Source organism: Zingiber officinale, chromosome 8B (assembly GCF_018446385.1).
Source record: "Zingiber officinale cultivar Zhangliang chromosome 8B, Zo_v1.1, whole genome shotgun sequence".
Lineage (NCBI taxonomy): Eukaryota > Viridiplantae > Streptophyta > Magnoliopsida > Zingiberales > Zingiberaceae > Zingiber > Zingiber officinale.
In genome coordinates this window covers 6,322,809-6,338,821 of record NC_056001.1, presented here as the reverse complement: position 1 = coordinate 6,338,821, position 16,013 = coordinate 6,322,809, and positions in this window count along the sequence as shown.

Here is a 16,013-nt window from a genome sequence, read left to right as displayed (position 1 = left end):
GCTCTCCGGATTAGGTCAGAGAGGGCTCGGTAGCTCGTTCTCTGGATCGGATGAAGTCGGAAAGGGCTCGGTAGCTCGTTCTCTGGAGGAAGTCGGAGAGAGCTCGATAGCTCAGTAGCTCGGTAGCTCGGTAGCTCGGTAGCTCGCTCTCCGGATTAGGTCAGAGAGGGCTCGGTAGCTCGTTCTCTGGATCGGATGAAGTCGGAGAGGGCTTGGTAGCTCGTTCTCTGGAGGAAGTCGGAGAGAGCTCGGTAGCTCTGTAGCTCGGTAGCTCGGTAGCTCGGTAGCTAGGTAGCTCGGTAGCTCGGTAGCTCTGACTATGGTCAGAGAGGGCTCGGGAGCTCGTTCTCTGGATCGGATGGAAGTCGGAGAGGGCTCGGTAGCTCGTTCTCCGAACTGTGGTCAGAGAGGGCTCGGTAGCTCGTTCTCCGAACTGTGGTCAGAGAGGGCTCGGTAGCTCGTTCTCTGGACCGTCAGTGGGAAAGTCCTGGTGAGTGAAGCCAGGCAGTGGGAAAGTCCGGTGAGTGAAGCCAGGCAGTTGTGAAAACCCTAGTAAGTGAAGCTAGGTGAAAGTCCTGGTGAGTGAAGCCAGGTAGTGGGAAAGTCCTGGTGAGTGAAGTCAGGCAGTTGGAAAGTCCTGGTGAGTGAAGCCGGGCAGATTGGAAATCCTGGTGAGTGAAGCCAGGTGAAAACCCTAGTGAGTGAAGCTAGGTGAAAGTCCTGGTGAGTGAAGCCGGGCAAGGGAAAATCCAGATGGATCAAGGGTGATCGGACATCTGGTGTTGAGAAGGTCAAGTAGGTCAAGGGAGTGACCGGATACTTGACACGAAGAGAAAAGTCCAAGTGGGTCAAAGGGATTGACCGGACACTTGGTGGGGAGTCTTAGTAGGTCAAGGGAGTGACCGGATGCTAAGCATGATGTACCAACAGGTCAAGGTTGACCGGATGTTGGTGTGGGAGACTTGGGAAAAACCAAGCTCTGGATCGATCTGGGGACCGATCCAGTGATACAGCTGATCGGTCTGGTGACCGATCAGTAATCAAACAGAATGCTTCTGTGGATTATCTGATCGGTCTGAAGACCGATCAGGAGGCAAACAGAAGAGAAGAAGGAGAAAGGCTGATCGGTCGTGGAGACCGATCAGACTCCTCCTGGACCGATCAGGACATAGCCTGATCGGTCCAGGCTTAGCCTGATCGGTCCCCAAGACCGATTAGGGACAGTGTGGACCGATCAGGCTTCAGCCTGATCGGTCCAGAACTATCCGTTGGCTCACAACGGTCTTCTGTCTTCTGCTGTCTTCTGGCTTCTTCTTCGCAGGTGAGTGCAGGTTATAAAAGGAGTTCAAGGGCTTCTACAGAGCAGCTTTTCTTCTTTCTACTTCTGCTGCTCTAGAGCTTTGTTAAGCTCGCTTCCGAAGCTTCGCGTGAGCTTCCTCGACTTCTTCGACTGGTTTCAGCTGCTGCTGTGATTCTGTGAAGTCGGTGCTTCATCTACAGATTTCAGTCGACGACGAGAAGGCAAGCAAGAGTTGTTACATTCATCTTTATATTTGTATCTTGCTGTGCTTCTTGTACTTGTACTCCTTATTGCTGTTGCAAAGTTTGTGGTGAGGTTTCTCCACCCAGAAGGAGTTCTTATTAGCCGGTTTTCCGGAGACTCATCCACCGACGGATTGATAGGCTTCGTCCACCTTACGGACACGCCGAGGAGTAGGAGTTTTATCTCCGAACCTCGTTACATCGTCGAGTTCGAGTTTGAGGTTTGATATTTCCTTTTTGCATTTCTATTTAGTTATTTCCGCTGCGCTAACCCTAATCGTAGGAAGAAACGCGAAGAATTTGGGGCGGCTATTCACACCCCCCCTCTCTAGCCGCGACCATCGATCCTAACAAGTGGTATCAGAGCAAGGTTGTTCTTCGTCGGATTAACACCCGGGGGAGCACAAGCTAGAGAATGGATCGACTCGGAGAAGACATCAATATTCCACCCTTCTACGAGTGCTGCGACTTCGCGTATTGGAAGGTAAGAATGAAGTATTTTCTTATGACTAACCTAGCAAATTGGAATTGTGTACAAGTAGGTTTTATTCCTCCGGTGGATAGAAAGGGAGAACTTCTCAAGAAAAAGAAGTGGACGAAAGAACAAATCCACCAATCCACAATCAACGACGAGGTAACGAAAATCCTTGAATTTTCATTACCTAGTGATATCTTGTGTAAGATAGGTGGATACAGCAATGCCAAGGAGTTGTGGAACAACTTGGCTAAGTTCCATGAGGAGAGCTCCAATTCAAGTCATGAAGAGGAGTCAAGTAAGCCAAGTAGCTCACATCATGAAGGTAAGGAATTAGAAGTTGAGGGTTACTCAACATCTATGGAAGAAGAGGAGGAGAGTTCTTCTTCAAGATTGGTGCAAGAAGAAGCTTCTACCTCCGGAAGGGATGAAGAAGAGAGCTTACATTCATCCTCAACTCTAGGTAACTCAAGCGATTTAATTTCAAGTAAATTACATATAATGTGCTTTGAGTGTAGGGAATATGGGCATTACAAGAGTAAATGTCCAAATAGGATTAGGAAGACTCCACCGGCACCAAAGGTCAAGGAAGCCGGAGTCCCGAAACGCAAGAGCAAGGAGCACGTGGTGTGCTTCCAATGCAAGCGAAGGGGACACTATAGGAGTCAATGTCCGAAGGGGAGGCAACCTCACAAGGACAAGAGACCGAGCACGTCAATAGGGGGAGCGAAGGCAAACCCTAAGGTAACATTTAAGTCTCACTCTTGCAATAAGACACATGCTAGTAGTTTTGTTGCAATTGTTAATAATAATAAGCATGTTAACTTTAGGAACCAATATATGTGCTTAGGTGCTAAACATGTGAGCCTAGATAAGGATAACACTAGGAAAGCCAACCCTAGAATTAACCCATCTAAGGCTAAGGAAAACCTAGGTAGAAACCCCAAAACAACTAGACACATGCCTAGGAATACCTCAAAGAAAAATGAAAAGTTAAAAATTGAGGTATTAGAGAAGGAGAATCAAGTCTTGAGGTCAAGACTTGATACTTTGGAAAAGGCTCTTAAGAACTTGGAGAAGTCATCTCTAGGGTTTAAGGGTCAAAAACCAATGTCCAAGGACATGAGAGGTTTGAGTCACAAACCTAAGTCTCAAGTGGTCAAGCCCACTTACCACAATGTTCCATTCGATTATGGAACAAGACCTAGGGCTAGGAAGACCATCACCAAGGTCACAAGGGGAGTCACCCCTAGAGTTGATCTTGATGAGTCCCAAATGACCAAGGCTTTAAAGCCTAGAAGGGTCATTAGGAGGGTTGCTAGGGAAGTCATCCCTAGTGAATATTTAGTGAACCCAATGAGCTCAAATAGGTATTGGGTTCCTAGGAGCGTGATTCCATCACGCTAGATGGTTTAGGATGTGCCAACCTTACTTGAATAGGTAGTTAACCTAATCATGTCAAAAGGTGGCACTTTAGGAATTTTCAAGGTGTAATCAAGCCTTGAAAATGAAATGGAAAGTTATTCCTAAGGTGATTAGGATGTGCCAACCACATTTGAGGAATTTTCTAGAGTCAATCTAGTTGGCACATAGTGATCTAAAAGCCTTGAAGATATGATTTTAGGTCTATCACACTTAGGAATATAGAATTTATGGAAAAATGATCGAAATTATCAAAAATGGCAACTAAGGCTAGAATTAGGTATTTTCTATACCTTTACATGTTATTTGCCATATATTGTTTGCCATATGCCATGTCATGACATCATATTTAATCTATGATCATTTGAAATGTCGTGATAATGCTTAGGTTAGTTTAAATGTCATGCTTTATTTAAGTTTCACACTTTATGCCATGACATCATGACATTGGCACATGTTATTATGTATGATATCATTTTATGCCATGTCATCATTTCTTGCATTTATAATCAATGAAATTGATTTAAGGTTTAAAAACACAATTTGATATGGAGATCAAATTGATGTTTAGAAAATGCATGAGACCTTAGCCTAAGATAACCTAAACTCATATCTCACATCAAAATTGACTTGGATGTATTTTTGATATACCTTAGATGTGTGTGAGATATTAGGATTGTGAGTTAGGATCAAGGTGCATAGTTCTTGTACCTAGATGAGCCTAATTCAAAATTGAGGATCATAGGGAAATCTTATGTACAAGTCATGTACATTTAGCCCAAAGATTGTGGTCCTAAATTAAATGGTTTAAAATCATTTCAAAATTGATTTGAAAAACCTTGATGAAGCTTTTCTAGTGATAGCATTCATCATTGAACAAGTTGATACAAAGATAAGTTAACTTTGAGCTATTTCAAAGACTTTTGAACTTTGTATCAAGATTAAAAAATGGAAGTTATTTTCATAGAAAACTATTTTTCCATGATAGTATATGTATAAGGAATGTATCCTCAAAATTTCATAATTTTTGGAATTTTCTAGAGGTTTCTGAATTTCGTGGAGAGAAATCAGAACTTATCAGACCTTTATCAGGTTTGTGGACCGATCAGAAGGGTTTCTGATCGGTCCAGGGGAGCCTGGATCGGTCACTATGACCGATCCAGAGGGAGCCTGATCGGTCTGGTGACCGATCAGGGCGTGCCAACCTGCTGAATTTCGACTGTTTGACTGAAATTGCAGCTATGGAAGTGGTGTTTTTAGAGTTCTAAAGGTTTGAAACTCTCCAAGATATTGTTGGTGCAATGGTCAAGGGGGAGTTGACCTTTAGGGGAAATTTTACCTATTAGTCAAGGGGAGTTGACTTTTAGGGGGAGTTTTTACTCCTAAAGACTTGAGTGATATGAGATTATCACTAAGTTAATTGTTGACCTTAGTATCAAGGGGGAAATTAAGAGTTTCAATGAAATGTATGGGACTTTCATTAGGAAGAAACTCTTGACCTTGATTCACTCTTTTTGATGTGTGTCAAAAAGGGGGAGAGTGTAGGTTTGGGGAGAATGTTCAAGGAAGAACATTAGAAAACCTAAGTTAGGTTATGGTTTTGTCAAACATCAAAAAGGGGGAGATTGTTGGTGCAACCTTAGGTCAAGGTTGACCTGGTTGACCCGACTCAAGTTGACCTGACTCGAGTTATATTTTGATGTTTGACGAAAATAGAAGAGTTGTATTTTGATGGGAGATTGTTGGTGCAACCTTAGGTTAAGGTTGACCTGATTGACCTGAATCGAGTTGACCAGACTCAAGTTGTATCTTGATGTTTGACAAGAACAGAAACTTGGGAGCTTGTGGGTGCAACCCGTGGTCAAGGTTGACCTGGTTGACCCGAGGTGAGTTGACCTGACTCGGAAAAGTCCAAGTATGGAGACTTGGCACGGAAAAGTCCAAGCAGGGAGCTTGGCACGGGAAAAGTCCAGGTATGGAGACTTGGCACGGAGAAGTCCAAGCAGGGAGCTTGGCATGGGAAGTCAGAGAGAGCTCGGTAGCTCGGTAGCTCGCTCTCCGGATTAGGTCAGAGAGGGCTCGGTAGCTCGTTCTCTGGATCGGATGAAGTCGGAGAGGGCTCGGTAGCTCGTTCTCTGGAGGAAGTCGGAGAGAGCTCGGTAGCTCGGTAGCTCGGTAGCTCAGTAGCTCGTTCTCCGGATTAGGTCAAAGAGGGCTCGGTAGCTCGTTCTCTGGATCGGATGAAGTCGGAGAGGGCTTGGTAGCTCGTTCTCTGGAGGAAGTCGGAGAGAGCTCGGTAGCTCGGTAGCTCGGTAGCTCGGTAGCTCGGTAGCTCGGTAGCTAGGTAGCTCGGTAGCTCTGACTATGGTCAGAGAGGGCTCGGGAGCTCGTTCTCTGGATCGGATGGAAGTCGGAGAGGGCTCGGTAGCTCATTCTCCGAACTGTGGTCAGAGAGGGCTCGGTACCTCGTTCTCTGGACCAGCAGTGGGAAAGTCCTGGTGAGTGAAGCCAGGCAGTTGTGAAAACCCTAGTAAGTGAAGTTAGGTGAAAGTCCTGGTGAGTGAAGCCAGGCAGTGGGAAAGTCCTGGTGAGTGAAGCCAGGCAGTTGGAAAGTCCTGGTGAGTGAAGCCGAGCAGATTGGAAATCTTGGTGAGTGAAGCCAGGTGAAAACCCTAGTGAGTGAAGCTAGGTGAAAGTCCTGGTGAGTGAAGCTAGGTGAAAGTCCTGGTGAGTGAAGCCGGGCAAGGGAAAATCCAGATGGATCAAGGGTGATCGGACATCTGGTGTTGAGAAGGTCAAGTAGGTCAAGGGAGTGACCGGATACTTGACACGAAGAAAAAAGTCCAAGTGGGTCAAAGGGATTGACCGGACACTTGGTGGGGAGTCTTAGTAGGTCAAGGGAGTGACCGGATGCTAAGCATGATGTACCAACAGGTCAAGGTTGACCGGATGTTGGTGTGGGAGACTTGGGAAAAACCAAGCTCTGGATCGATCTGGGGACCGATCCAGTGATACAGCTGATCGGTCGGGTTATCTGATCAGTCTGCAGACCGATCAGGAAACAACGATCAGAAGGCAAGAAGTTCGGGAGAAAAAGCATGCTGATCGGTCCCCAGGACCGATCAGGGTCTTCCTGGACCGATCAGGACATAGCCTGATCGGTCCAGGCTTAGCCTGATCGGTCCCCAAGACCGATCAGGGACAGTGTGGACCGATCAGGCTATGTCCTGATCGGTCCAGAACTATCCGTTGGCTCACAACGGTCTTCTGTCTTCTGCTGTCTTCTGGCTTCTTTTTCGCAGGTGAGTGCAGGTTATAAAAGGAGTTCAAGGGCTTCTACAGAGCAGCTTTTCTTCTTTCTACTTCTGCTGTTCTAGAGCTTTGTTAAGCTCGCTTCCGAAGCTTCGCGTGAGCTTCCTCGACTTCTTCGACTGGTTTCAGCTGCTGCTGTGATTCTGTGAAGTCGGTGCTTCATCTACAGATTTCAGTCGACGACGAGAAGGCAAGCAAGAGTTGTTACATTCATCTTTATATTTGTATCTTGCTGTGCTTCTTGTACTTGTACTCCTTATTGCTGTTGCAAAGTTTGTGGTGAGGTTTCTCCACCCAGAAGGAGTTCTTATTAGCCGGTTTTCCGGAGACTCATCCACCGACGGATTGATAGACTTCGTCCACCTTACGGACACGCCGAGGAGTAGGAGTTTCATCTCCGAACCTCGTTACATCGTCGAGTTCGAGTTTGAGGTTTGATCTTTCCTTTTTGCATTTCTATTTAGTTATTTCCGCTGCGCTAACCCTAATCGTAGGAAGAAACGCAAAGAATTTGGGGCGGCTATTCACACCCCCCCTCTCTAGCCGCGACCATCGATCCTAACAAGGATCTTTTCAACAACTTAAACATCTTTTAGCTCCTTACCATTTCTTCTCATTTGATGAACAATGGAGATAACTCAAGAGAAATAATAAAAAATTATTTCTGAAGTCTCTTGTTGTAGTGCTTTAAATTGAACTCATAGGGCTTGTAGGTGAATCTTATTTACTTTATCTACTCCAACATATGTTATCTTCAATATCTTCCCAATCTCTTATGACATTGCTGCTAGAGCAATCAACTCAAAAGCGACTTTATCTACTCCTTGATAGATAGTGAATAAAGTCTTCTTCTCTTTTTTCTTCATCGCCTTAAGAGTTTGCTCATTCTCATCGCTTGTTTCAACTATAGTATAGTGAGTCTCCACAAGATCTCATACATCAAGAGAACCTAATAGAGCCTCCATTTGTGTACTCCTCATTCTATAGTTGTCTTTAGTTAACTTTGGCATTTGAAGGTAACTAGTCCAAACTATTGGTGTATATGTCTCTAATACCAGATTTATTGGAATTTTGGTGAATCTAGGATGATCCCATCTAAAAATTGAGTAGATAAGCAGTCAGTGAGGTGGCTAGAATGTTGATGGAGGAAAGACTTCGAGCTGGGAGATGTGGACCTGGATCTAGTTGTTGTGAACCTATGCACACCACATACAAAGCCAACGGAAATATTAGAGTGATAATTAGGAAGGAGATCCCTAGCACAGGTACTCCGACGCTCAAGTTAGAACGGTAGCCGAGAAAAAATAGAGAAGAAAATGAATAGTAGAACGGTAATATGGATGTGTGTGTGTGCGATGTACCTAACCAACGGAGAGGGTCCCTTTTTATAATGTCTCTCATAATCTCCATAATAATGAGACGTTAGAGAATGCCTCGTGTCAAAATATGTCGGGTAGTGAAGGATATATGACAAGCCTCTCCTTGGCAGAAGAAAGTTCTATTGCATGTATATATTAGAGTGGTGAAATATTCCATGATGAGTAATCGTTATTCTCTGATAGACAGTTGTGATTTTCTAATAATGCTCTCTAAGAGCAAGTTTAATCAGCTTGGAGCCAACCAAATTTAGGTGGGGAGTCATGCCCTTGTGAGGTGGGGAGCTAAGCCCCGAAGGTCCGATCGACTATGAGGCCAACTGGATCTTACTGGGAGTCATGCCCATGAGAAGTGGGGAGCTAAGCTCCAGAATTCTGACCGACTATAGGGCTGACTAGATGTATATTGGGAGTCGTGACCATGAGAAGTGGGGAGTTGGGCCTCAGAAGTCTGACTGACTGTGGGGATGACCGAATATATGCTAGGAGTTGTGCCCATAAGAAGTGGGGAGCTGAGCCTGAACATCCAACCAACACTAGAGTCGATCAGGCTAATGTTAGGAGTTATGACCATGAGAAGTGGGGAGTTGAGCCCTGTAGGTCTAATAGACTCTGGAGCCGGTCGGGCTAATGTTGAGAGTCATGCCTATGAGAAGTGAAAAATTGATCCCCATAGGTCCAACCGGTACTAGGATCGGTCAGGCTAATGTTGGGAACTATGCCCATGAGAAGTGATAAATTGAGCCCCGAAGGTTCGACCGGTTCTAGAGCCGATCAGGCTAATGTTGGGAACCCTACCCATGGGAAGTGGGGAGCTGAGCCTCATAGGTCCGACTAGCTTTGAATCCAGTCAAGCTAATATTGGGAGTTATGCCTATGAGAAGCAAAGAACTGAATCCAGTAGGTCCAACCGGCTCTAGAGCCAGTCGGATTAAAGTTTAGGAGGCATGCCTATGAGAAGCAAGGAACCGAGTTGTAGGTCCGATCGACACTAGAGCTGATCAAGCTAATGTTGGGAGTTATACCCATGAGAAGTGAAGAATTAAGCCTTATAGGTCCGATCGAAACTAGAGTTAATCGAGTTTATGTTGGAAGTCTTGTCCATGAGAGGTGGAGAGTAGAGCCTTGTTGAAAGTGGTCTGCTCAAATACATGCACTTATTGGAGCAATATATGTGATCATATGTTTTGATGTTTAGGCAAAGATTTAAGTTAAATTTATTGTTGTATTTAATATGCATTGTGAGTGTGTAGGATATAGGTACAACAAGAAAAGGTCCAAGTGTGATATTGGCAAAGGTAAAAGTCTAAGTGGAATCTTGGCGTTGTAAGTCTAAGCATACAGTCTTGGCAACGTAAGTCCAAGTGTGACTTGGCAATGGTTGAAGTCCTGGAGGTGAGGAGCCTCTTAGTAAAGGAAGACCTGACAATAAGGACAAGGCTGACAGAAGCTCCATAAGACAAGGCGTGAAGGATGGGGAGGCATCCGAAGGACGCGAGACTGATGGAGGAGGCTAAAAGGCTAGGTCTAGGTTGGTCGGGTGAGGACGAGTGTTGAATGAATGTACTCGATGTTAGGACCATAAGTAGCTAGAGGGGGGGTGAATAGCTCGTTGCTCTTTCGTTGCTCGGCGTTGCTTGTTTCTTCAAGGATATGCAGCGGAAAATAACAGAAACAATCACACAACGCTAACAAGGTTGGTTTACTTGGTATCCACCTCACAAGAGGTGACTAATCCAAGGATCCACACCACGCACGCACCCTCCACTATGAAAACACTCCTTTTCGGTAACTACCGAGGGCGGAGAAGCCCTACAAGACTCTCAGTACAAGAAGAAAGGAAAGGGAAACAAAATACAAGCGCAAAGCTTACAATGAGTACAGAAAACCCTAACCCTAGCTTCTCTTCTTGCCTTTGATCCGCCTCTTGACTTGGAAAGCTTCCAAGATCCTTCAAGAACTGGCGATCTGATCTTTGAGAGCGCTGTGGAGAAGTTGGCGAGAGATCTAGAGTGAATCGGTGAAGAGCTGCCGAAGGAATCGTGCGCCTGCGGCCTTTATCGACGCCAACGGTCGGATCCCGATCGATTCGAATGTTCCCAATCGATTGGGGAGGCTTTGGATCGATTCACGGATCGATCCAGAGCGCCTCTGTGCTCTGGGAAAAACGCCTGGATCGATCCATGGATCGATCCAGCGCTTATCGCGCGAAGCAGCCGCGTCCCAATCGATCCACTGATCGATTGGGACATCTGGATCGATCCACGGATCGATCCAGAGGCTCTCTGTTCGCTAGGAAAGGCTTGGATCGATCCACTGATCGATCCAGTACTTGGTTTTTGCCCAAAACCAAGTCCCAAGCCTACCAAACCAACACCCGGTCAACCTTGACCCGTTGGTACATCATGCCTAGCATCTGGTCACTCCTTTGACCTGCTAGGACTTCCCACCAAGTGTCTGGTCAATCCCTTTGACCCACTTGGACTTTTCTAGTCGTGCCAAGTATCCGGTCACTCCCTTGACCTACTTGGACTTCCACCAGATGTCTGGTCAACCTTGACCCATCTGGATTTCCTCATGCCAAGTATCCAGTCAATCCTTTGACCTACTTGGACTTCCCAACACCAGATGTCCGATCATCCTTGATCCATCTGAATTTTCCCTTGCCTGGCTTCACTCACCAGGACTTTCACCTAGTTTCACTCACTAGGGTTTTCCATCTGCCTAGCTTCACTCACTAGGACTTTCCATCTGCCTAGCTTCACTCACTAGGACTTCCACCTAGTTTCACTCACTAGGGTTTTCCATCTGCCTAGCTTCACTCACTAGGACTTTCTATCTGCCTATCTTCACTCACTAGGACTTTCCATCTGCCTAGCTTCACTCACTAGGACTTCCCAGTCAAGTATCCGGTCACTCCCTTGACCTACTTGACTCTTCTTCAATCAATATCTTATTGTCAAACATCTAAACTCAAACCAAGACTCAGCTTGGTCAACCAGGTCAACCTTGACCTGAGGGATGTTGCACCAACAATCTCCCCCTTTTTGATGTTTGACAATACCACAATAACACTTACAATACCACATGTAAGTTAAGCTAATCCCATAGCCTCATTCTTCATGTCACTAGGTAATGAACACATAAGTTAGACTTTTCATTCTCCCCCTAAGAGGGCAAACTCCCTCTAGGTAATGAAAGCCTAACTTACTCCCATTCACAAGTCCTTTCATTCTCCCCCTATTGGCACACATCAAACCCATGCCCCAATTTTGGGTATACATCAACAAATCCATTTGTTGACAACTCTCCCCCTGAAGAGTTGCTCATCGTTGTTCACAACATCACTCGTTGTGATCAACACGACAATGAAGGTCTCATACCCTTCATTTATCCTTAACTTCTCCCTCAATGTAGACAAATACCCAACCTTGAGCATTTTCTACCCACTTGAGTTTCCACTTGAAATAATGAGGATATCCACTCCCCATTTCAAGTTCAAAAGCTCGTCCATGAGCATTTCCTTTAAAGAAGGTTAACCACCTTCCAAGGTTCATGAAAAATAATTTTCATGCCTTTAAAGAGTCCCTCCCCCTAAAGACATGGTGGTAACTTCTGTCATTGCACCAACAATGACTTGGAATCCCTAAACCTTTAGGAAACCCAGATTTAGAAGTTTTGAGATTCAAATGTTCAAAATTTGAAACAAACCTCAACCTAAACTTCAATGAAGTCTTCCTTAACCAATCCATCCTTGTTTTCCACACGAAAACACCCGTTTTATGTATACAAATGTATTTTTAGGGGTTTGGAATGGTTACCTAGACTAAAATAGGTTTAGAGTGCTGAAATCAGACATTCCCAGCCAAAATCAGCGTCCTGGATCGATTGGAGTTGGGTTCCAATCGATTCAACCTAGTTGAATCGATCCACTGATCGATTCAGGATGTGTGGATCGATCGGCTGATCGATCCAGCGAGCTTCTGCTCGCAAGAGTTGCCTTCTGAATCGATCCACGGATCGATTCAGGAACTCCAATCGATCCATGGATCGATCGGAGTTCTGAAATTCCATTTCAGTCAACTTCAGAAACCCCTAGAAAATTCTACAAAAATCCAAAAATCATGAAATTTCGTGTAGACATTATTTAGGGCATACTTAATCATGAAAAAATAGCTTTCTATGAAAATACTTTATATTTTTAAAGATTGACACAAACTTGAAAACTTGCAAAAACTTTAGCGTTTTCTTCAAGTTTGTGTCTAACTATTCAATGGTGATTACTATCAAAAGATAGCCTTCACCAAAGTTTTCCAAAAACATTTTAAAAATATTTTCAAAACCAATATACCATCATGTTCCTTGGGCATAATGCACATGACTTGTACATTAGCTTTCCCAATGATGGGAAAACACATAACTATGTGTTTTGATGAACCTAAAACTCAAAAGAATGCACTGAATCAACATCTTGAGTTTTGTTCATCTTCCTAACATCTCACTTGTATCTAATGTACACTAAAACACGTACAAGTCACCTTATAGTCCTTGTGAGATGTGAGATTTTGGTTTTGCCCTAATCTAGGGATCATGCATGTCTATCTAGGCATTTTTAAAAATATTAGACATCCACCTAGGATGTCACTTATTAATAAGTGTTGTTAAACGCCATTAGTCCTTAATTACAAGGAAATAAACTAATGCATGATAATGTTATGGCATACATCAAAATAAAATAACTTTCAAAAGAAAGATTCCTATAACTACATGATGTATGAATGTCATGACATGGTATTTTTGGATTTTTCATAACAAAACATGAATGCAAAAATAGACATGATGTTATGACATATGATGGGCAAACAATCATGGCAAGATTTAGCATAAATAAAATATACCTAGATTAACTATCTAAGTATCCTTAAAACCTTAGCTAAACTTACAACTTAAACCTAGATTTGCCCTAAAGTGCTTTAAGAAAATGCCAAAGCTTAAATTGGCATTTCTAATTCCCTTGATTAATTTATGCCAGTCAAAAGTAAGCATATCCTCAAATGTTGGCATATTTCATTTTTCCACAAGAGTAGCACTTTTAAATCAAGGCCCGGATTGCCTTAAATTTACTAAGAACATACCAAAATCCCAACTTGGTAGTTCTTATGAATTTCCCAATATGTGCCATTTAAGATTAAAATCAATTTTTCCACCATTAGGCACAATTTACTCTTTCAAGGAGTAAATAATAATTCCATTTCATTTTCAAAGGTTAACAAAAACCTTGAAAATGCTCCTTGAGTGTCAATTTCCTCAAAGTTGAGTTAACTACCCTTCTAATCGGAGTTGACACTCTCTAACCCATCTATGGGGTAGAGAAGATGCTCCTAGGAACCCAACACCTATTGGTGCTCCTTGGATGCTCTAGGTATTCACTAGGGATAACTTCCCTAGATACCTTCCTAGTGACCTTGTTTGGCTTCTTGGAGGCCTTGGTCACACTTTCTAGGTCAACTCTAGGGATAGCCTCCCTTGTGACCTTGTTTGTGACTTTCTTAGACTTCTTAGAAGCCTTAGTCACATTTATTGCAAAAATACTCTTAGGGATGACTTCCCTAGTATTTTTGGCTTGACCACTAGACCTAGGGTTTGTTCCATAACTATATGGAACTCTATGGTAAGTGGGCACATCCTTCTTAGCCTTTGGTTTGTATCCCAAACCTCTATGGCCATTGGATGACTTTTGTACCCCTAAACCTAGGTTATGCTCTTTTTGCCCTAATAGGATATTTTCCATCCTTTTTAGGGTCTTTTCCATTTTATCAAGTCTTGACCTCAAGACTTGATTTTCCATCACTAAGTCCTTAGTTTTTGTTTTTCCATTAAGTTCATGAGCATTTTTGTTTCTAGGCTTGTCGCTACAATCCTTAGAGTTCTTGCCTAGACTTTTACCTACACTCCTAGCCTTAAGTGTAGTAGTTTTAGCATGTAGGGCCACATGCTTTTCCTTAAAGCCCTCATGCTTCCTATTCTTATGGTAAATCGCATTAAAATGATAGAAGTTAGAACTATCATGCTTTTTACCATAATGTAAAGGGGTAGGCTCAATAAATGTTACCTTCCTTTTTACCTTAGAGGCTCCCCCTTGACTTGTGCCTCCTTGAGCCTTGACCATCTTCTTCCCCTTGAGGCATTGACTCCGGTAATGCCCCTTTTGATTGCAAGAGAAGCATATGATATGCTCCTTGCTCTTCTTTGTTCCGGAAATGGTCTCCTCGGGCTTCTCCTTGCCCTTTTGCGTCACTTGACCCTTCTTCTTGGCCAAGTTGGGACACTTGCTCTTGTAGTGCCCACTTTCCCTACACTCAAAACATATTATATGATTTTTATTTTTAATTGAAACATTTATACCTTCTTGTGTAGGGATGGCACTTGCTCCTCCATTTGCTATTTCTTGAATTTCGGAGGTGGCACCATCTTCTTCTTCTTCACTTGACCCGGATGTAGAAGCTTCTCCTTCTTCTTGATCCGGCGTCACCAAGGATTGCTCCCCCTCAATCCTAGAGGTGGAGGCTTCATCATCTTGAACTTGAAACAAGGAGTATGCTCCCTCCTTGTTCCCTTCGTTGCATTCCCTTGAGGATGAAGCTTCTTGGATTTCCTCTTCTTCGGAGGTTGAGCATCTCTCAACCTCGGAGTCCTCCTCTTGGTCTTGCTCCAAAGAGTCACCCTCTTTGGATTCTTCATAATCTTGTATGGAGGGGATCTCTTCATGAAGCTTGGCCAATTTGCTCCATAGCTCCTTTGCATCTTCAAACTCTCCAATTTTGCAAAGGATGGTGCTTGGCAATAAATTGACCAAAAGCTTGGTCACTTTGTCATTTGCCTCGCACCTTTGGACTTGCTCCGGGCTCCATTTGCTTTTCTTTAGAACTTTGCCCTTTGAATTTCTTGGAGCCTTGAAGCCTTCCATTAGAGCAAACCATTGCTCTATCTCCATCATAAGAAAATTTTCGATTCTTGATTTCCAAGAATCAAAACTCGTGGAAGTGTATGGTGGAGCCACCCTTGTGTCAAATCCAAGTCCATCTTGGAATTGCATCTTGAAGTTGAGCTTGATGAAGTCTTGAACTTGAAGAATTTGCTCCAACTTCTTCACCCTCTAGCTTTTCTTGTTATGCTTGACCCTTCCGGCGATGATTCCGGTGAAGAGCGGCCTTGCTCTGATACCACTTGTTATGACCAAAAGTAGCTAGAGGGGGGGGTGAATAGCTCGTTGCTCTTTTGTTGCTCGGCGTTGCTTGTTTCTTCAAGGATATGCAGCGGAAAATAACAGAAACAATCACACAACGCTAACAAGGTTGGTTTACTTGGTATCCACCTCACAAGAGGTGACTAATCCAAGGATCCACACCACGCACGCACCCTCCACTATGAAAACACTCCTTTTCGGTAACTACCGAGGGCGGAGAAGCCCTACAAGACTCTCAGTACAAGAAGAAAGGAAAGGGAAACAAAATACAAGCGCAAAGCTTACAATGAGTACAGAAAACCCTAACCCTAGCTTCTCTTCTTGCCTTTGATCCGCCTCTTGACTTGGAAAGCTTCCAAGATCCTTCAAGAACTGGCGATCTGATCTTTGAGAGCGCTGTGGAGAAGTTGGCGAGAGATCTAGAGTGAATCGGTGAAGAGCTGCCGAAGGAATCGTGCGCCTGCGGCCTTTATCGACGCCAACGGTCGGATCCCGATCGATTCGAATGTTCCCAATCGATCGGGGAGGCTTTGGATCGATTCACGGATCGATCCAGAGCGCCTCTGTGCTCTGGGAAAAACGCCTGGATCGATCCATGGATCGATCCAGCGCTTATCGCGCGAAGCAGCCGCGTCCCAAT